The sequence below is a fragment of the Primulina tabacum genome, chromosome 4 (genome assembly GCF_025594145.1).
Source record: "Primulina tabacum isolate GXHZ01 chromosome 4, ASM2559414v2, whole genome shotgun sequence".
Lineage (NCBI taxonomy): Eukaryota > Viridiplantae > Streptophyta > Magnoliopsida > Lamiales > Gesneriaceae > Primulina > Primulina tabacum.
Window position 1 is genome coordinate 42800703 of NC_134553.1, and position 22847 is coordinate 42823549.

At 38.5% G+C, this 22847-nt stretch overlaps 1 non-coding gene across 1 annotated transcript; it reads right to left on the minus strand.

Moving 5' to 3' along the window:
- Positions 1 to 9179: 9179 nt before the first annotated feature.
- On the minus strand, positions 9180 to 9286 carry LOC142544024 (small nucleolar RNA R71). The gene has a single exon (XR_012819992.1). It is a non-coding gene; the product is annotated as a small nucleolar RNA R71 (small nucleolar RNA).
- Between the last annotated feature and the right edge of the window lie 13561 nt (positions 9287 to 22847).

Genomic DNA, 22847 nt, shown 5'->3' on the forward strand with positions numbered 1-22847 from the left:
AAATTCGAAACACCAATCGTCGATAGGGATAAAGAACATACCTTTCGATTCAGTGCATCTGCTGCTGCATTGGACTTCCCCGGATAGTACTTGATTTCACAATCAAAATCTTTCAATAAATCAAGCCATGTTCGCTGTCTCATATTCAATTCTAACTGTGAAAACAGATATTTCAAACTTTTGTGATCAGAAAAATCTCAAACTTCTCACCGTACAGGTAATGTCGCCATATCTTCAATGAAAAGACGATGGCAGCCAATTCAAGATCATGAATTGGGTAGCGAGTCTCATGTGGCTTCAGCTGTCTTGAAGCATAAGCAATAACATGTCCCCGCTGCATCAGAATACATCCCAACCCTCTGTGAGAAGCATCACAATAAACGACAAAGTCACCGGTGCCTGATGGAATAGTCAAGATCGGAGCACTGGTCAATCTCTTCTTCAATTCAAGAAAACTGGACTCATAGTCTTCTGACCACACAAACGGAGCATTTTTCTGAGCCAACTGAGTAATCGGTTTAGCAATACTCGAAAAGTCTTTAATAAATCGACGATAATAACCGGCTAAACCCATAAAACTGCGTATCTCTGGCACAGATGTCGGTCTCGGCCAACTGATCACTGCCTCAACCTTACTAGGATCAACAGAAATACCGTCTCCGAATATAATATGACCCAAAAATACAACCTGTCTCAGCCAGAATTCATATTTTGACAGTTTTGCATACAATTTCTCAGCCCTCAGAATTCTCAACACAGTTCTCAAATGCTCGACATGTTCAATCATATTCTTTGAATAAATCAATATATCATCAATGAATATAATAACAAAATCATGAAGACATCTCTAGAATATACGGTTCATCAGACCCATAAATACAGCTGGAGCATTCATCAACCCAAACGGCATAACAATAAACTCATAATGTCCATACCTGGTTCTGAATGCTGTCTTCGAGATATCAGAGTCCCTGACTCTCAGCTGATGATATCCAGATCTCAGATCGATCTTAGAATATACAGAAGAACCCTGCAACTGATCAAATAAATCATCAATACGAGGCAAAGGGTATTTGTTCTTTACCGTAGCCTTGTTCAGTTGCCGGTAATCAATACAGAGTCTCATAGTACCGTCTTTCTTCCTCACAAACAGTACTGGAGCACCCCAAGGAGACACACTCGGTCTGATATACACCTTGGCCAGTAGATCCTCCAACTGTTTTTTCAACTCTTTCAATTCTATCGGTGCCATTCTGTACGGAGCCCTCGAAATCGGAACTGTACCTGGCATCAACTCAATGCTGAAGTCGATCTCTCGAATCGGAGGCAAACCAGGAATCTCATCTGGGAAGACATCAGCAAACTCGCAAACCACTGGCAAATCGGCCAATGATGGACTCGATTTCAGTAAATCAACTGAATAGACAAGGAATCCCTCCGCTCCTTTCTGCAATAATCGAGTCATAGACAATACGGATATCAAAGGAATTCTGGATCGAGAACCCTTACCGTAGAATTTCCACTCATCAACAATCTCCGGTCTGAATCTCACTATCTTGTGAAAACAATCAACAGTAGCTCTGTACTTGGTCAGCGTATCGATGCCGATAATACAGTCAAAATCAGACAACCCAAGCACAATACAGTCTAACTCAATCTCATGCCCGTCATACTGTAGTATACAATGTTTCAAAGAATTTACTGATATCAACCCTGTCCTCAAAGGAGAAGAGACAGACACTACAGACGACAATGCCTCAACAGGCAATGCATGACTCAATGCAAATCTCTCAGAAATTTAACGTATGAGAAGCACCGGTATCAATCAATACATAAGGAGGGTAACCAGAAATAAAACAGTTACCTGCAACGACGTCATCTGGTGCTTCCTGAGCTTGCTCCTCTGTCAAAGCAAATACTCGGGCCTGCTGTCTCGGAGGCTGTCTCCCTGTCTGGCTTCCTCCTGGCCTCGGCTGTGACTGAGAGGTCGTCGGTGGTGGCTGAAAGGAATGAACAGCTGACGATCGTCCACCTGTCTGAGCCACTGATCCAGATGACTCCGCTCCCTGGGATTTCTTCGCACCTCTCTGTGGACACACCCTAGCAAAGTGTTCGGACTGTCTGCAGATATGACAACTACCAAATACTCATTGGCATTGCTCCGTGGGATGTCTCCCTCCGCAAGTCTTGCAATAAACCCCAGTATAACTCTGTTTGGATCCACTGGAGCCAGAAGAACTGCTCCCTGATTTCTTGAACTGCTTTCCTCGGGCTTTCAAGAAATCCTTCTTTCCGCTACTGCTACTACCACCCTCAAATCTAGGAGGAGGTTGCTGTGGCCCTGGTGCTGGAGGAACATATGAAGCTTCCTTTTGTCTCCTCAGACCAGCTTCAGCTCCCTTAGCTCAATTCAGAGCATTAGTGAAATTGTTCGGTCGCCCAGTGTTCACCAATGTAAAAATCTCGGGGTTCAACCCATTGATGAACTGATCAGCAATAGCTTCCTCATTCTCGGCCACATGTGGAGCAAATCGTAGCAATGTAGAGAACTTGGTCACATATTCCTCGATGTTTAGCTGACCCTGTCTCAAGTTTGCAAATTCTGCTCCCTTATCCTTCTTGTATGACACTGGAAAGAATCTCTGATAAAACTCATTTCTAAATACATTCCAAGTGATAACTGTACATCGATGCTCCAAGGCCCGTTTGGTTGTAATCCACCAGTTCTTTGCAACATCATGCAACTGGTGCCCTATCAGTTTCACTTTCCGCTCATCAGTGTAATCCAAAGATTCAAACAGCATTTCAATGTCATCCAACCAGCTTTCACAGTCAACGGAATTCTCTGTTCCTTTCAGGGTTGGCGGTTTAAAAGACTGAAACCTTTTTAACAGTGTCTCCATCGGAGTTGCGGTCACATCCATCGGAGGATTCGAAGTGCTACCCTGTTCTGGTATTCTTCGAGGAGGCATATCTGATTACCAAAAGGATTAGTAACCAAATACAATAAACCTGTTTCAGTCCTCCTCTGATCATCTTACTGCTGATCAAGAATCGGTCCTGATTCATTCTCAATAACACATGTTCTCAAATCAAGTCAGATAAACAGATAAACATGCATTATAAAGTAGTAAAACATGCTAGCAATTAAAAGCAGAGAAACAAAACTCATTCTACCCCGCTCACTAGCTCTTATCTCAGTCTAAGGTACCTACTGCTCTGATACCACCTGCTGTGGGGACCCGAACCTAATTCATTTTCTTAATCATTATTAAGAATCAATATAACAATTAAGAAATGTGGGACATAAAATTTTTTTTTCTTTAAAATGTAGGCGCAGAAACGTAATATACTCAATCTAATATACATGTCGGTATAATGGTACAAATCTTGTACAATATTTATTCATTTCAACTAAAGTTCAGTAATCATCTCAAGTACTGAAAAGCCATCTATTCTAAGTCCGGATCTCTACGCTATTTGTAATCTCTCATCCTCTTCCTGATCCTGATCCTGCCCCACCTGTTGTCATGCACACATAAAAACAAGACAACAGCCGGATAACTCCGGTGAGAAATACATCCTAGTATAAACAATGTATACATGCAATCAGGTAAAAGCATATATCAAAGCATGAAACATATATCAATATCATGTATCAAATCAGAAGACATATATCGATATAAAGCTGTAAATAAAACTCTAGACTCGTCATCTCAGACTCGACTCATCTCTAATCTAGGGATCCCGGTACCTGGATATGGGCACCTATATCGAATTTCGGCGATAGGAATGAATCAACTCCTAAGCGACATCGATATAAATCAATATCCAGTGTCTCGACGAATCAGCCGAAGACTTGGCACATCAGCCAATGACTAGGCACATAAGCCTATGACTAGGCACATCAGCCTATGACTCGACACCTGCTCTTCTATGAATCAATAGACTAAGCATATCAATTTCAAGAATTGCAAATATCAATGCAATATAGTTCAGTATGTGATTTTGAGAAACTCAAGTTGAATCAAACTCGAGTTGTGCAATCCCGAATCAACATTGATTTATACCTTTGTTTATATCAATCTGACTTTGACGAAGTCTCGGATTCAATGCCTGTCAATATCAATATGGCAATAACAATATCGAAGGTATCGTATCAATATACAACTCAGATCAATACTGGATATAATCAGAACTGAATCAAATTCTGTTTCAACAGCATAACTGCACCATCTCAATATACCCAGCAATACAGTCTCAATCAGATATCAATCCCAACATCTCATAATCAATAACGATACAAGTCTGATATCATATCTCAATCAATTCAACTTAGAAAATCTTAACAATTCTATACGGTATCCGTTCTTCAATCCGGTTTCGATTATACGATATATATGAATCATATCCGATTCTGGCAATATCATAATTTCAAGACATATCAAAACGTAACAAAACTTACGTCCAGTGATAGCCTGCGTCGATAGGAACACAGTACTGAAGTCGGATTCAAAATCTAACGGACGGATCGAAATATAAAGGCGTAAGGATTTTTCACAAGTTCTGAGGAGCCTTTCTCGATTCTTCTTTTCTGAAATTCTGAAGGATATGTACATATATATATATATAGGTCATGCATGAGAAGGCTAGGTGGCTCTTTCTTCACGCTGCACGTCTCGCGCATATGCGCGACCTCAATCGGCGCATATGCGCGAGACCTACTGGTCTCCGCGATAAGCTTCTCGGCAGCTCGCGCATATGCGCGCCCCATCTTCGCACATATGCGCGAGGTTCTCTGGACTTCATACTTGTTCTTCGCACAGCTCGCGCATATGCGCGCCCTCACTCGGCGCATATGCGCGAGGTCTTCTGCCCATTTCGCGCATGTGCGCGCATCGGGTCGCGCATGTGCGTCAATGGTACTATCCTCGCACACATTTCATGTATTTTCTCGTCTTTCCCGGTCCGATCCTTTCCGTCCATAATAACAGCAATTTATAAATCAATAATCGCAATTTATCAAATAAAAATTCCGGGCATTACAAGCTATCATGTCAAAACACTGAAATTTTTTACCATAAGCTTGCAAATATATCACATCTTCCACCAAATAAATGGATTGAAATGCATGCACAACAAGGGCTATAAATGAGTTGTACTGTGGCTAGAGGTCAGGTAGGAAAGAAGATACAATGGGTTTATGGAATTGAATAAATCATACACACTTTCCACAAAGACAATTGCATCTAACTAACAATAACATCTTCATTCTTATTATAAATTCCAAGAGATTTTTTTTTCTTCGTTGCTCTTATTTTACGACTTCGAGCACGAATCACTCGATCTTAACAATTTGCATTTTCTTGGCTCAAAGCGATGCTAAATGCGAAAAGTTTATATGATTCTGCAATTATAGGTTCAAATAGAATAATAACCAACAAAAAAGATTTATCATGGCTTGTAATGTGGTTATTTTCCAACGAATAGGCTCAGGCTCGAACTTGGCTCACTAGGGGTAAATGAATCAGGGTAGGCTCATAAGAACGGCACTGATGATGCGAAAGAAAACGGTTTGAACCTAATGCTCTTTACTTTGTTTATGCCTCTAATCCATCAAAAGGTGTCAACAAAGACTTGTGTAACAATCCAAGTTCTACAAAAATCAACAATGCATGACCACACAATCAAATAAAATGGAGCATGATATAATGTTTGCTCATAGGCTCAAAGCTTAACAAAGAAAATGGTATGTGTGCTAGACCCCATACATTTATCATTTCAACACATTATCCAGAGCAACTACCCATAAATATAGCTGTAAGAATGCAAAATCAGTTGCATACAAATGAAACATCAGGTTTTTTGATAGACTCGCATCAGAGGCATTCAAGATTCAAATAAGAGAGATAACAAATAAAAACTAGATGCTTTATGGATCAAACAACTTCCCTCAACCGTACTCTCTCTCTCTCTTTTTTTTACTTTTTTTTTCAATTTTCATAATTTTTTTTAATTTCAAATAAACATGCAAAAAAATTTGAAAAAATTAATAGAAATTGAAACTAGAAATAAAGCTATATAACCTCTCCCACACCTATATGTGACAATGTTATCAATGATACAAAAAGTAGATGCACAACGCAGACAGTAAAAACAAAAGAGAAGTTAGAGAACTCCTCTGAAATTTGTTGGGAATCATAGAGTAAAGCTTTCTATTGCTGTGGCAAGGGAAATGGTGGATCGATGATGGAAGCTGCTGAGAGAAGATATGAAAGGGGTGAGAAAAAAATAGGGTTAGATAAAAGAAACGTAAATTCTGTTTTTTTTTTCAAAATCAGAAGATGTTTCTCACAAGGCGTTATCACGCCTTGTTAGAAAACATCTACTGTGTTTAGGGTAATTTTTTTTTTTGGTGCAGAAGTGATAATATTATAAGGTGTGATCACAATGTTAGAGGAAATCTTCTGCACAAAGGTATCAAAATTTGTACTATTTGAAAAAAAAAATAAAAAATAATAAGAACACAAAATTTGGGTTGCCTCGCTTGATTTTTAGTCGTCAGCTTGACCCTCAAAAGCACTCATTCAAAGAGCGGTTGACGCCCAAAGTACGTGTCATATGACACCATATATGAGTCTTGGTTCCATGTGCCCTCAAATTTAGCTTGATGTATGCAATGTAAGCTCGTCTCCTCAACAAAACGTGACTTTAAATAATAGGCATGGGATGAAAATATCATCGTTGGATCTTGAAGAACAAAATCTGTTGAAATTGGTAATGAAAAAAGACAAGGATCTCCTAGATGTATTTATGATAATATTATCGACGAGCTCAAATCGATAGTCTCAGGAGCTTGTTCATCTATCAAATTCATTGGTGGCTCATCTTCGTTTGACATTTCTTCCAAAACTTCTTCAGATTGAGGCTCAACAGTTTCCTCATTCAATGCCACGCGCTTGTTTGCCATATCATTTAGTCAAATTATGATTATTTCAAGACTATTTCCTTCATCTTCTTGATGCTCGAAAGGTTGGTCTATAAAATCAGATTGGCTAATTTCTCGAGGATATTGGTGGCTCCAACTCTGCAGCGAAGGATTATGATATAGGGGGATTTTACTTGTTTTTCATATCATGTTATGTCGCATTCTGTTGCATTTATCATTTAGATTGCATGCATTTTGTGTTGTTTTAGCATAATTTATGTTTTCTTGTTGCTCATGTGTTTAGTTTGTGAAAATGCAGGAAATTCGTGCATAAACTGAAGAAATGCGAAAGTCATCCGCCCGGGCTCACATTCACATCCGCTCGGGCGCTCCAAGGTATGAGAAAAGAGATGTTTTTGCGAGAGTCATCCGCCCGGGTGGAAACTTATGTCCGCCCGGGCGCGTCAAAGAAAAATGGAAAAACAAATCTGCGCAAGTCATCCGCCCGGGCGGAAACTTATGTCCGCCCGGCGGAAACTTATGTCCGCCCGGGCGCGTTTGAAATTTAGGAAATATTTTTTGGGCGATTTTTTTCCATAATTTCGGAAGGTGGAGGATATGGTAGGGGGTTGAGGCACAAAATCAGGGATTATTCATCATTATTCAGCACCCACCATAAGCCTTGGAGAGGAATTCGAGCTTGGATTGAAGATTCGAAGATTTTCGGGCATCGTCTTTGCGTTTTTCGTCAAATCTCGTATTTCTGATTTAGTTTTCAATCCTTTAAACATTGTATTGTCTTTATTTCTACCATGAATTCTAGTAGCTAAACTTAAATATTTGTTGGGATTTAAGGGGATCCTACCCCAAACTTTGATTTGATTAATTCATGTGAGGATTTGTGATTTATTCTTGATATTACTATTGTTTTATCGTGTTGTTAGAGCGTAGCTAACTTTAACAACGTTTTTATATTGCGAGTGAGTTCGAGAGAATAGCTTGTGATAGGAACGAGTATTATAATCCGTGGATCTACAATTTACATAGACATATGAAATTGGATACGCACCGATAGTTATAGCCCTAAGGGTCGAAAACTAGGGGATTTCATAGATCGATATGCGAATCATTCTTGATAAATAATTAAAGAAATTTAATTACTTCACTGAAAAGAAATAGGTTGGCATAGCTCGAGATGGCGTGGTCAATTGAATAGGAAATCCTGTCGGAGACGTAGATCATCATCGAACGAATTAGTTAATTAACGAGGGGTAGGTGAACCGATAATCCCAACAAATTCATTTTTCATTGAAATTTAATTAATCATTCTAGCTTAATTGTTTCAGCATTTAATTCTTGAATTTGGTCATTGAGTTTTTATTTAAATTTAGTAGTAATAAAACAATCAATCCAATTTTCGTTACTAAAGATTTGATAACTAGAAATAATCATTGTCAAATACAGTCTTCAGTGGAACCATACTCGTACTCACGTACATTATACTACTACTTGACATCGTGCAGTTGCGATTAATTTTTGAGCATACAAAACCATATTTTTTATTAAGGATTCCACATTGCAAGTTTTGCTCGATCAAATTTTTGGCGCCGTTGCCGGGGACTGTTAATTCACAATTTATTTTTAGTTATTTTCTTTAGCATTTTTTCATTTTTATTAAATTAACACTCCATATTCTATTACAGATATCTCTTCCAGTGCATGCCAAAGTAACTTGACGTGGAGTTTGAGCAGTTTGACCCTAAAATTGAAAGAACTTTCCGCAGGAGAAGACAGCAACAGAGACTGAAGGAACTGATGAAAAGGCACGAGCACGAGCATGAGGAGGAACATCGTGAAGATAGACATGTTGAGATGCCACGCCGCATACCAATGCTAGAATATGCCCAGCCTTCTTTGGATGGTGCACGCCCCAGCATTGTGAGGCCCATTGTGCGAGCAAATCACTTCGAAATCAAGCCAGCTATAATTCAAATGATTCAGAATACAGTCCAGTTTGGAGGATCTGCAGTAGATGACCCAAACACGCACACCACAGTTTTTCTTGAAATTTGCGATACTTTTAAATTTAATGGAGTTTCTGATGATGCTGTTAGATTGTGTTTATTTCCTTTCTCCTTACGTGATAAAGCTAAAGCATGGTTAAATTTTTTGCCTGTAGGTTCGATCACCACACGGGAGGATATGGCGAAGGCGTTTCTCATCAAATACTTTCCTCCATCTAAGACCATGAAGCTGCATGGCAGACATCACCATATTTGCTCAATTCGAGCAAGAGTCTTTATATGAGACATGAGAGTGCTTCAAAGATCTATTACGAAGATGCCCTCATCACGAATTGCCACTTAGGTTAGTCATTCAGACCTTTTATTATGGCTTTCTTACTCCTAATCGTACTATGATAGATGCTGCTGCTTGTGGAAACCTATTGAAAAAAACTGCTGAGGAAGGATATGAGTTGTTGAAGGAGATGGCTGCTAGCAGCTATCATCCTCAATCTGAAAGGAACAACCAGCGAAGAAGTGCAGGAGTTCACCAGGTAACTGACATTTCCGCTATTACTGCACAACTTGATGTCTTGAACAGGAAACTGGATGGTTTGAATATGGGTGGCACAACTATGCGTCTGCAAGAGATATTTTGTGAAAAATGCGAAGGAGAACTCTATATTAAGGACTGTCAAGACAGTGGTCCTTTTTATGTGCCAGAAGGGGCACCAGTGAATCAAGTGGGAGTCCAAAACCGTCCAAGGAATGATCCGTACTCAGACACATATAATCCTGGATGGAGGCAACATTCCAACTTCATATGGGGTGGTCAAAACAGTCAGAATCGACCACAGGGAGGACAACAATATGGGAAACAACCAATGTACAGATCTGACCCTCCTAGAGAAGAAAAGTCCAATTTGGAGCAGATGATGTCTAGGTTCATCTCATCTACTGAAACTAGACTCCAAAACCAAGATGCATCGATAAAAGGGCTAGAGAATCAGATTGGACAGTTAGCAAAGATGATAGCAAGTAGAGAACCGGGCACCTTGCCAAGTAACACCGAGACCAATCCAAAAGAGCAAGTAAAGGCCATTGAGTTGAAGAGTGGAAAAATTTTAGAGTCGAGAGAAAAAGAAAAAAATCAAGTGCCGGATGAACAGATTGAGACATCTAAAGGTAAGTCTTCTAACTCTACACCAGCACCCACTGCACAATCTAAAATTGTTATACCTTCTCCTTTCCCTGCAGCACTGAAAAAAGCGAAACATGACGCACAATTCGGTAAGTTTCTTGAGGTATTTAAAAAATTGCATATCAATATTCCTTTTGCCGATGCTTTGATGCAAATGCCTAGTTATGCTAAGTTTTTGAAAGACATATTAGCCAATAAGAGAAAGTTGGAGGATCACATGACGGTGAACTTAACTGAAAATTGCTCTGCTTTGGTGCAAAACAAAATCCCACCGAAACTAAAAGACCCAGGTAGTTTTTCTATTCATTGCATGATTGGTGATGTTGTTTTCCATAAAGCTTTGTGTGATCTTGGAGCAAGTATTAATCTTATGCCTTTATCTGTATTCAGGAAATTCGGATTAGGAGAGCCTAAGCCAACCAGGATGTACTTACAGCTAGCTGACAAATCTGTCAAGTATCCACTAGGAGTAATTGAGGATGTGCTAGTGAAAGTGGACAAATTTATTTTTTCGATAGATTTCGTGGTGCTCGACATGGAGGAGGATATGGAGATGCCTTTGATTTTGGAGAGACCATTCCTTGCGACTGGTAAGGCCCTGATTGATGTTCAAGAAGGGAAGTTGAGATTGAGAGTGGGGGAGGAAAAGATTACTTTTGATGTTTTTAATGCACTTAAGCACACACTGCAGTCTGATAGTTGTTATAGAATTGATGCGTTTGATGCTCTTGTGTCTAACTTTGTGCAGGATGCTCTTAGGGACCCTTTGGAAGCCACTCTCACTACTGAATTGAGAGAGGATGAATTGGATGCAGAGAAAGCCGAAATATTGGCATACCTCAATGCCAACCAGCCATGGAAGAGGCCAATAAGGATGAGATTAGAGGACTTGGGAGATCGAAGAGACTTGATCCATTAAAAGTCAAGCCTGAAGGAACCACCAACGCTTGAGCTCAAACCATTACCTCCACACCTAAAGTACGTATACCTAGGTGAGAATAACACTTTACCTGTCATTATTTCTGCTGCTTTGACAGATGTGATGGAAAACAAACTGTTGGAAGTTTTCAAAGTGCAGAAGAGTGCTTTTACGTGGAAGGTGGTGGATATCAAAGGAATCAACCCATCAGTCTGCCTGCACAAGATCTTGATGGAAGATGAGTACTCACCTCTTGTGCAACCTCAGAGAAGATTAAATCCAAAGATGCAAGAGGTAGTAAAAGCAGAAAATATCAAACTCCTTGATGCGGGTATTATCTATCATGTATCTGATAGTGCATGGGTAAGTCCTGTTCAGTGTATGCCGAAAAAAAGGTGGGATTATTGTGATCACAAATGAAAAAAATGAATTAATACCCACTAGGACAGTTACGGGATGACGTATATTCATTGATTATAGAAAATTAAATGATGCTACCCGTAAATATCACTTTCCACTGCCCTTCATTGATCAAATGCTTGAGAGGTTAGCGGGTCATGAGTTTTATTGTTTTTTGGATGGGTATTCAGGGTATAACCAAATTATGATTGCGCCTGAAGACCAAGAGAAAACCACTTTCACTTGTCATTATGGCACGTTTGCTTTTAGACGGATGCCTTTTGGTTTGTGTAATGCCCCTGCCACTTTTCAACGATGCATGACCGCTATATTTCATGACATGATAGAAAATTTTCTTGAAATTTTTATGGATGACTTCTCGATTTTTGGCTCTTCTTTTGATGACTGTTTGCAAAATTTGAAGGTGATATTGATGAGATGTGAGGAGACGAATTTGGTGCTGAATTGGGAAAAGTGCTATTTTATGGTACAAGAAGGAATAGTATTAGGGCACAAGATATCCGGGCATGGAATAGAGGTGGATAAGGCAAAAGTTGAAGTTATCAAGAACTTGCCACCTCCGGCATCCATAAAGGGAGTAGAAGTTTTCTAGGCCACGCCGGTTTTTATCGGCGTTTTATCAAATATTTTTCTAAAATTGCCAAACCTCTATCTTCCTTACTTATGAAAGATGTGCCTTTTGATTTTAATTCGAACTGTTTACAGGCATACGAGGATTTGAAGGAGCGCTTGGTGACGGCTCCTGTCTTGGTGGCACCAGATTGGGATCTACCCTTCGAGGTCATGTGCGATTCCAGTGACACAGCGGTGGGGGCTGTGCTTGGCCAGCGGCAAAACAAGGTATTTCATACAATTTACTACACAAGTAAGACCCTAGATGAGGCTCAATTGAATTATGCAACAACTGAAAAGGAATTACTTGCTGTAGCATTTGAGCTTGACAAATTTCATGCATATCTTGTTTTGTCCAAATTCATTATTTACACAGATCATGCTGCACCGAAATATTTACTTGCTAAGAAAGATGCGAAGCCACGTCTACTTTGGTGGATTTTATTGTTGCAAGAAGTTGATTTATAAATAAAAGATAAAAAGGGTGTCGAGAATGTGCTAGCGGATCACTTATCTAGGTTGGAGCTTATTAGTAATAACTGTGTAGTTCATGCTATCAATGATTGGTTTCCTGATGAGCAACTGTTTGAGGTGAGACATCGTCCTTGGTATGCAAATTTTGCTAACTTTCTTGTGACAGGCTCACCCCCCCAAATTTAACATTTCACCAAAGAAAGAAATTCTTTTCGGACGTGAAATATTATTTTTGGGAGGAACCCTTCTTGTTCAAAATATGTGCAGATTCTATGATCAGACGGTGTGTTGCAGATTAAGAGTTTGGTCAAATTCTCAACCACTGCCATGACCGTGAGGTAGGTGGTCATTTTGGACCAACAAAGACGGCATCTAAGGTACTTGAATGTGGCTTTTATTGGCCAACCCTCTTTAAAAATGCTCGTTCTTATGTTCTAGCCTGTGATAAATGCCAACGGATAGGTAACATCTCTAACCGTCATGAAATGCCTTTGAATAATATCATTGAGTGTGAGGTTTTTGATGTGTGGGGAATAGACTTCATGGGACCGTTTGCCAGCTCATTCACAAAAAACATATTTTGGTGGCGGTCGACTATGTGTCTAAGTGGGTAGAGGCAGAAGCATATGCCACTAATGATGCTCAAGTGGTCCTGAAATTTCTAAAAAAAATATTTTTAACAGGTTTGGGACAACACGAGCAATCATTAGTGATGGTGGCACCCATTTTTGCAACAAACTCTTTGAAATTTTTTGAGCAAATACGGTGTCACACATAAGATCTCTACCCCCTATCACCCCCAGATGAGTGGTCAAGTGGAAGTGTCGAACCAGGAGATCAAGCGGATTTTGGAAAAAGTAGTAGGTGTCAGTCGGAAAGACTGGTCAGTGAGGTTAGATGATGCTCTTTGGGCATATAGGAATGCTTTCATAACACCCATAGGCACTACACCATATAGGTTATTGTTTGGTAAAGCATGTCATCTACCTGTAGAGTTAGAGCATCGGGCATATCGGGCAACAAAAGCACTAAACTTTAACTTTACTGATGCAGGTGAACGACGTCTACTTCAATTGGATCAGTTGGTGGAATTCCGAAATCTGGCAATTGATCTTGCACTGTCATACAAAGAAAATACAAAGAAAGCTCATGATAGGCGGATCATCGAAAGAGAATTCAAAGAAGGTGAAAATGTCATGCTCTACGACTCTCGGTTGCAATTGTTTCCCGGAAAATTGAAGTTGCTATGGTCTGGTCCATTCGTGATTTCCGAAGTTTACCCATCGGGAGCTGTAGAATTGCAAGATGGAAAGGATGGGACATTTATGGTCAATGCCCAGCGACTGAAGCACTACATGGGTGGCACAGTTGAGCCACAACTTGGAATCACCCGGTTCCAAGACAATCCGAACTGAAACTGACCGACAGTCAAGTTCTCAACTATAAATTGAGAACTACTTCTCTTTCCCTTATCTTGCATTTAATTCAATTTTTAGTTCAATTTCTTGGTGTTTTACTTAAAAAAACAAAAATAAATAAATAAATAAAAATTTGTGGGGCAGCGAACGAGATCCGCCCGGGCGAAAACTCATGTCCGCCCGGGCGTGCCCCTTTTTCAAAATTTTTTTCCAAAAGCCGCAAGTCATCCGCCCGAGCGGATCGTGAATCTTGTTTACATCTGCAGATTTCTTTTCTTTTCCCCATTCGAACCCTACTCCTTCCCCTTCGATTTTCTGCGCCTCATCACTCAAATCTCGCTCAAATAGCTTGTTTTGTGCCGATTTCAGGTACGATTAAGTTCACCCCCTTCACCAAGCACCAAGGACATCAATTTTCCGGCCACCTCTGTGACTTCCGGCCACCATTGAAATTTTCCGGCCACCTCTGCGATCTCCGGCTGCCGCTGAAGTTTCCGATCACCACTGACTTCCGGCAACCCGCCTCCTACTCGGGCATCTGGTTCTTCACAAAGCATCAACGATGGCACTCAAGAAAGCTCGGGTAAGTCACGATGCTTCTTCGTCTTCATCGCGTAATTCTCTGTTATTTGTGAATGATGCCGCTAGGGAACGCTACGAACACGCTAAAATACATAGAGCTCCGATTCGAGAGCTGAGGGTTCCAACTTGTTGTCCAAATTTTGATTATAAATCAAATTGAGAGTCGAGGATGGGGCAAATTTTGTAGTCAACCCGCAAGCCGCGGTGGCACCGGTAGTAAGGTAATTTTATGCTAATGCGGCTGAGAGGAGTGATAGTAAAGCATTTGTTAGAGGGAAGCTGGTAAATTTTAGTTCGGTAGAGATTAATCGGGTGGTTGAGACACTGGCAGTGGATGACTTGGTATATGTGGCATGGGCAGCAGAACCTAATTTAGACTTGATGATGCAAAGAATCTGCTATCCGGGGTCTCCGTGGAAGACACCTGGCTCGCACACTTGTTTTGCAGAGAAATATTTGCTCGTCCTGGCTGCGATGTGGTATGCATTTCTGGCAACACGTTTGATGCCAGTCGTGCACACCGGCGAAGTACAGAGGGAGAGGAGAGTGCTGTTGTATGCATTGATGACCCAGATGCCAATCAATGTGGGCAAGATTATTCATTCACAGATCCAGCGGAGCATTCATAATCCGAATGTGGCACTATTCTTTCCCCATATTATCACCGAGCTGTGTGCGGGTGCCGGGGTCATTTTTCAAGATGATGACGAATGGTTACCACTGACCAAGGCCCTTGATGACGCTAGCTGGCTACAGAAAATGGCAGTACGGCGGAAGGCCTTCCCTCAGTTTGGCCCGATCTGGGACGACTTGACGTTCGATCCCCTACCACAGCCGCCCCCATCACCGGCCCCGAGACCTCGACGTCGCCTTCTTCAAGACCGGATGGACGAGTTTGCTGCATTCGCTGACCATCAGTTACAGTGGCAGGCTGTGAGTCAGACATATCAGGCCGCCACTGATGCCATGCTGCGTCTGTCCCTGAGCCACATTGGTATTGACCCGGCCCTTCTGCCACCACCCATGCCAGCTTTTCCGCCACCGTTTCAGTTCCACTATGCCGATGCACCAGAGCCGGACGCTGGCGTCATTCCCCCAGAGGCGCACGAGGAGGATGATCTTTGAGAAGTGAGTCACTTCTGTCCCTTCTTTTTATTTCCGGCATTTCGTTTAGATCATTTTGTTTATTTTTGTTTCTGTTGCATGTTTAGGTCATATTGCATCTATTTTGTTATACACTATTTGCCTGTTTTTCTATCGTCTGTTGCATTGGGGATACTGCTCGACTTTAGTACTGGGGGGTGGATGAGTGTTGTTTTATGTGTTCATTTTTTTGCTTTGTTGGTTTAATTTGTGTGCATTTAGTTTTAGTCGTTTTTGCATTGGTGTGTGTCAGCCGACAGTATTAGAAGTAGCACTTGTTAGCCAAGGATGATTAAGAGGTGATGAGACATGCCCTGTCTGTCGTATAATCGCACTTTTTTAGCACATACTGTGGTAAAGACATGAAGTTTTATTTAAAATGCTGAATCCTCTTTGCACGAATGTTAGAACTAGAAGCATGCATTATAAGATGGTGAAAATTTAAAACTAAAGTGGGGAACGAAGATGTTTGAAGGTGTAAATTGAACTTGACGATATTCTCTTGAATCGAGGTATCTATCAGCAGCGTTAAAAAAAAAGAGAACGATGGAGATGTAAGGTGTGGGGGAGCCAAATAAAGGAATGAAATCTTATTCCTGGCTAAAGTTGGAGATGTAAGGTGCTGGGAAGCCAAATAAAGGAATGAAATCCTATTCCTGGCTAAAAATGTAAAACACATGGATTTGAACCTGAGATGAAGTCTCTAATTTAGTCCTTTTATTACTGTATTCCAATTCAGTCAAAAAAAAAAAAACTGCTGCTGGTGATTACTGAGTGCAGAGGAATAAAGGAGAGTAAGATTTACACTGACAGACTGATTTAATCTCTGACCATGGTTGAGAATAGATCCCTTTGTCATTTATGATGCTAAGACTAACGACACACACATACACGTTCAGGTTTTATTTGAAACAATGTCTAGACCAAAAGAAAGTGCGAAGAATTGTGCTTTTGCATTGATCGACAAGGGAATATGTTGAGTTTCGCTGAGGCTAGTTGATGACTATAAATTCACTGTCGAGCTACTTTGTGTCATGTTCCATTTTGTCTTGTCACTTGTTTTGCTCGAGGACGAGCAAAATGTTAGTATTGGGGGGTTGATATAGTGGGATTTTACTTGTTTTTCATATCATGTTATGTCGCATTGTGTTGCATTTATCATTTAGATTGCATGCATTTTGTGTTGTTTTAGCATAATTTATGTTTTCTTGTTGCTCGTGTGTTTAGTTGATGAAAATGCAGGAAATTCGTGCATAAACTGAAGAAATGTGAAAGTCATCCGCCCGGTCGCACATTCACATCCGCCCGGGCGCTCCAAGGTATGAGAAAGAGATGTTTTTGCCAGAGTCATCCGCCAGGGCGGAAACTTATGTCCGCCCGGGCGCATCAAAGAAAAAGGGAAAAACAAATCTGCGCAAGTCATCTGCCCGGGCGAAAACTTATGTCCGCCCGGGTACGTTTGTAATTTAGGAAAGATTTTTTGGGCGATTTTTTTCCTTAATTCGGAAGGTGGAGGATATGGTAGGTGGTTGAGGCACGAAATCATGAATCATTCATCATTATTCAGCACCCACCATAAGCGCCTTGGAGAGGAATTCGCGCTTGGATTGAAGATTCGAAGATTTCCGGGCATCGTCTTTGCGTTTTTCGTCAAATCTCGTATTTCTGATTTAGTTTTCAATCCTTTAAACATTGTGTTGTCTTTATTTCTACCATGAATTCTAGTAGCTAAACTTAAATATTTGTTGGGATTTAAGGAGATTCTAACCCGAACTTTGATTTGATTAATTCGTGTGAGGATTTGTGATTTATTCTTGATATTACTATTGTTTTATTGTGTTGTTAGAGTGTAGATGAACTTTAACAACAGTTTTTATATTGCGACTAAGTTCGAGAGAATAGCTTGTGATAGGAACGAGTAGTATAATTCGTGGATCTAAAATTTATATATACATATGAAATTGGATACGCGCCGATAGTTATAGTCCTAAGGGTCGAAAACTAGGGGATTTCATAGATCGATATGCGATTCATTCTTGATAAATAATTAAAGAAATTTAATTACTTCACTGAATAGAATTAGGTTGGCATAGCTCGAGAGGGCGTGTTCAATTGAATAGGGAATCCTGTCGGAGGCGTAGATCACTATCGATCGAATTAGTTAATTAACGAGGGGTAGATGAACCGATATTCCCAACAAATTCATTTTTCACTAAAATTTAATTAATCATTCTAGCTTAATTGTTTCAGCATTTAATTCTTGAATTTGGTCATTGAGTTTTTATTTAAAGTTAGTAGTAATAAAACAATCAATCCAATTTCATTGCTAAAGATTTGATAACTAGAAATAATCATTGTCAAATACAGTTTTCAGTGGAACGATACTCATACTCACGTACATTATACTACTACTTGACATCGTGCACTTGCGATTAATTTTTGAGCATACAAAACCATATTTTTATTAAGGATTCCACAGTGCAAGTTTTGCTCGATCAGATTCCAATACTGATGGTAGTCAAAGTCGGCCATATCATTTAGCAAATATATCACACTGTCTTCATGTCGACTAAGTAGTGGACTACCAGTTGTCAATGCCCCATTAAATACCCATCTTCGTGTAACTGCATCCAAACCTTTAAGAAAAAGTCGAATAAGAACATATTTAGAAAAATCATTATTCATGAGTGTTGTTGCTAAATTATTGAATCTCTCCCATGCTACGTAGAATTGCTCTCCAGTTTTGTTGGGAAAAATTTGTGAATACTTGTCGATGAAACATCTCGACGTATTGCACAACAAAAAGTTCTCAAATTCTCTTCCTTCGATGAATCACCAGTAAGAAAAGAACAAAGCATAAAAAGGAAAATAAAAATAACAAAACTCGAAAAAAAATTAACCTTGCACCGTTCCCCGGAAACGGCGCCAATTTTTGGTGTGCTGTCGTCGAGTCACCAAATTTAAATCCCTACTCTCTAAATAAAATTAGTGTAATGGTGAGAAGGGTCGAATCCATAGGGAATGGATGATGATTTCTTTCGAGTAAAATGTAAATACTGGGGGAGATTTTGGATAAGAACAAAATAAAATATTAAAACTAAAATTAGAAAGCAATAAAAATAATAAATCTAAACGAGAATTCATCGACTAACATATTATTTATTCATGCAGTTACAATTAATTAACCTTAGAATTTTAGGGATAGCCGCTAAAATCCTTGTGTTTTCCTAATTTAATCGACCAAATCCAGTCAAAACTTATCAATAACTAACTGGGCATGATAGTGTTCCATATTAATTAAAAATAAGCATTTTCGTTTTGTGAAAATATTTAATCCTAAAATCTAACAATCGAGATAGCTGTAATTGATAGATCGAGTTTCGTTGATTTATTTGGATTAAATATGTTATGACAGCACAACACACCTAATCTATCGCTACCCATGTACCAATCGTTCACGACAATTTCGGATCACTTAATTCATGGATAACAGTAGAAAATTATATATCGAATTAAATTGTTAGATTAACCGAGATATAACTTTCATAGAATTAAATACAAATCAACACATACTTGAACAAAACACAAATAATAAATTGAAGCACAAAAAGCCTCACAGTGGTAAATTGAAATAGTAAAAATATCTTCTGAATCAGAAATAAAATTTAGCCTAAAGGTGTGGAGAGAAGATGAGAAATTCTCGCGTCTTCTTCTTGTACTTCACGTTGAAGAGGTACAGGGAGAAATCTCTTCTTTCTTTTTTTTTTCTTTCTTGCTGTGCGTGTGTTTGGTGGAAAAGTTGTGAGTTGAGTGAGAAAAATTCTGTATCCTCCTCCTTCTTCACGTGTATGTTGTGTAGGCAAAAAGAGAAAATTGGGTCCAAGAATATAAAAGCCCAATAATCTAAAAGATAAAACCTAATCACTAAAATCTAAAAGATATTAGAAAATATCTACTAAGAATATATAATTTTTTTAAGGAAAAAACTCTATCTTATATTTATTCCTTGATATGAAAATTCATCAATTCTCACCAGGCAGCCGATGAGTAGTCACAAAGTGTGATTACGCCTTATCCAAAAATCACATCTGAATTTTTCTGCTTCAAGTCTTCTACTAATATAATATTGACAACTTTAATTGTGATATAAAATCACATTTTTTAGCCCAAATTTATAGCAAGAGCAGAAAACTTCCTCCTACAATAAAATCACACAAAAATGTGTCAATTAAGTACGTTGGTAGTGGTAACAATGAGAGAAATGACAACAAAAATACAAACTATTAAGAGCCTATCATGATCAGTTTGCGACCCGATCAGTTTCATCTTTCTGAGCGCTAGGTAGATTTGTTAGAAACAAATTAACAAGTTTTATTTACATCAAAATCAAGATTGCGAAATGAAATGTTCCAATAAAATCCATATAAGCAAAAACAAAGGAACTCAACAAGTTATTTTTCCTCCCATGATGGAATATTGAGTGACCTTTTTTTATTTTCCTTTTTTGATTGGCTTTGGTAGATTTTAATGTGCCACATAGTTTTTTGGTCACATAAGAAACACAGGAGAACACCGATATCTAATAAGTAATATGTGGTGACTTTAATAACTTTCGTAAAAAACAGTTTAAAAAAAGTCATGTTACTACAAAGACCAAACTTTAACTAAATACAAGACTAAAATACAAAAAAGGGTCAACTTACAAGACCAAAAATATAATTATACAAAACCGTTACAACGACCTATATTTGATATGGGAATGTCTTGCAACAATACATGCTAATGCTTCAAACATTAGTATTACAAAATAAACAAGCACGAGCACACCCCTATGTATTGTGATTAATACACATTATGGAAAAATTAAGCCGTTTGATTTATCCACACCCATGAATTATGAAATAGGGATGAGTTTTGTCTTGGCCCGTCGATGAATATATTCATCATCGTCATCAAATCCACCACTTTTAGATGCTGAAAATGGACTTCAATATCCACTATCTAAGAGGTGACGATTCCGAGGGGGCATAGGGTTTGTGTGGGGTCCTTAACTCCTAATCGTTATTACAATGCTATTTGATTAGGGTTAATTAATTACAGCGAAAAACGAGTTAAAATTTTCTTTACAATGAGCCCAAAATATCTTGTTTGAATAGTAAAAATAGCATTTCATCTCATATCATAAAACATGATCACACGTAATCAAATTCAACCATATACTAACAACTCATATCCTCGAGACATGCCTCGGTATATAGATACATATACATATATACTGGGATAGACCACTAAACCTCAAATTAACCATGACTCCCTCCTGAAGTATCATCTCCGCTCTCCTGATAACCTATCGTACCTATCATTGCCAACATGCAAAGACAACAACAGCCCCCTCTGGGGTGAGCAAAGCTCAGTCCGAAGCAACCACAATATATACCACATATATCTAAACAATGATATATGATATGCAATGCATGTATGTCGTGGAAGTATCAGGTCAAATGCCCATCCACTGAGCACATGTCAAAATCAATCGAATCGCTATCAAATCAATGCTCGAGTTGGCACACCGGCCTCAATCAGGAATACTCGTATGATAGCGTCGACAAAGCGCTATCAAATCCCAAATCTCAATCAATCATCGGGGCCACAAATGACTATGCTTTAAGGGTCATGTAATATCAAACATAGCATCGTGTTCACAAACCCCAGAATCAAATCAAATCATATTAAGGTTTCCAAGGATCATAGCTCAACGTGTATGTCATGTATGCCACATCAAATCAATAAATAAGGCATATAGACATATATTCTCATTCCAATCCATCAAATCAATCCAACATATATCATATGATACAGATACCTGTCGTATGTTACTCGGTCGCAACATATCTCAATTCTTCGTTCAGTCGATGTAGCTTGAAGATAGCAGTATAATACTCTATCTACCTCAATAACATATTTATTTCAATCAATAACATCATTCAAAATCAACAATATAAGTTTCAAATATCTTTTGAAACTTTGAAAATTCATATCAAATCAAAGTCATAACATAATTCAATTTCGACTTAAAAAACTTAGTTTCTTGTCGGTTATTCTACCGCATATATAATCAGAATTAATAACAACTGAAAATAATTCTTCAATCTCAATCCAACGATTAAAATTCCCTAATTATAATAAATTAGGAATAATTCAAAATAACATCACTATAATCATCTCTTCTTCGTTAATATCATACACTATTCAACAATCTTCAATTTCTGTATGATTTAACAATTTATCGGATTTATTCCGAAAATTGACGAATTTCAAACATCACCAAAACTATAAAATTTATACCTCAAATCGAAGACCTCGTGTCAACGATCCCAGAACTGAAGTCGGTTCGTCGATTGGATAAACCGATAAGTCGCACGACCGAAAAAAAAATCAAAATCCCTCTTCTCCCTTTTCTGAAAATGAATATATCAATTTATTTTTTTTAATTTTTTTAATATTATATTATATTTATTATTATATTATAGTAATAATAATATAATATAAATTTAACATTTTAAAATTGGTACATTCCTTTGGACCAGTCAAACGATCAAATTTTCAAAAACTTAAAACATGAAACTTCTACATCTTTGAGTTTTCTACGATATATCCAAATTTCAAATCATTTGAACTTCATATGACTAAAATATGTCACTAATTACCATTTTGCCCTTAAAATTAATTCATTATTTTTCAACTTATTTACGGAAATGTCTTCAAAATAAATTGAATATTTTTCAACTTATTTACAAAAATACCATCAATACTATTTTATTTTCGGGGTTCTCACAATTTGCATAGACTTGGAAGCTTGAAATCATTCAAATGCAAGCAAGAATCAGCAATGTAATAGTTTTAATTTTCATGCGATCCAAAAAAAACCATAAATTCAACGAGCTTTGCTTACAGGAATTGGTCCGAGAGATCATGAACAACTCCATGTTCAGTTATAAAATAGAACTTCAATAATATAATTCACCTTATATTGTTAAAATAAGAGACTGGTTTTTAATTTTTAATGGCCAGCAGAATGAAAGCATTGATAAATTAAGCATGAAATTAGTGGTGCATGCACTGAAAAAACATAAAAATTAGTGGTGCA